The sequence below is a fragment of the Monoraphidium neglectum genome (assembly GCF_000611645.1).
Source record: "Monoraphidium neglectum strain SAG 48.87 unplaced genomic scaffold scaffold04593, whole genome shotgun sequence".
Lineage (NCBI taxonomy): Eukaryota > Viridiplantae > Chlorophyta > Chlorophyceae > Sphaeropleales > Selenastraceae > Monoraphidium > Monoraphidium neglectum.
The window spans coordinates 3,310-4,414 of record NW_014009036.1 but is presented as its reverse complement, the minus strand read 5'-3'; positions in this window follow the sequence as shown (position 1 = coordinate 4,414).

Below are 1,105 nucleotides of genomic sequence, written 5' to 3'. Positions count from 1 at the left end.
GCGCGGCGGCGGCCCAGGCGCGGAGCGAGTCGCGGGCCTCAGGCGTCGTCTCCTTATACATCCAGAGCTTCATGATCGACTCGGCCATGCCGAACGCGTGCAGACCGCTGGGCGCTGATGTCAGCGCGCCGCGCACCAGCCCCGCCAGCCGCACCGCCGCCTCCGCGCCGCCCCCGCCGCCCGGCGGGGCGCAGCGCGCGAGGTCGCCCAAGGCGGCGCAGACATTGTCGGTGTTGAGGGACGGCAGCGCTTGCGCCACCTCTTCAGAAAGCTCCAGCCCAAGATCATAGGGCAGAGGGAAGGCCTTGCCCCTGTGGCCTTGGTACAGAAAGTCAACCAGGGTCAGCAGCGGCCGCCCCTCCCCGCTGCCCCCTGATCCGCCCGCGCCGCCGTCCCCGCCCTGCCCAGCCTGCCGCCCGTCTGCGCCGCCCAGCAGCTCGGCGGCGGCGCCGTCCAGCAGCTCGCGCACGCGCCGCCCGAGCAGCGCCTTCAGCTCCCGCAGCGCGGCGCGGCCGCCCCGCGGCCAGCTGCGGGTCGCGCCGCCGCCGCCGCCGCCGCCCCCCTCCTCGCAGGAGCGCAGCTTCTCCAAATCTCTGTACGCCTGAGACAGCAGGCTGCGGGGCGCGATCGTGCCGGGCGGGGTGCAGGTGGCACTCAGCAAGGGGGGCCTCGGGAGCACTGCCGGCACCAGTGCCGCGACGGACAGGCGCGCCCCAGCCAGCAGGCACACACCCACGCGGCGCGGCGCCGAATGCTTTCAGCCAGCAAGGAAACCGGGCGCACGCGGCGCCGCCCGACACGGGGGCTGTCAGGTCCCGCCCCGGGCTCAGACCTGCGCAGCGACCAGGCGGCCTCCTGCCACCCTTGCTGCGGCGCCCTCGCGGCCGCCGTAAACAGGCGGTCTGTCAGATGGCGCAGGACCACGGGGCGGCTCTTGCTGTTTGTCCCGACGACCCCACAGGACGCCAGCTCGCCCATCAATGCGGCCAGGAGGTCCGGGTCGTCGACGGCCCTTGAAAAACGTGTGTGTGTGTGTGTGTGTGTGCGTGTGCGTGTGCGTGTGTGTGTGTGTGTGTGTGTGTGTGTGTGTGTGTGTGTGTGCGCG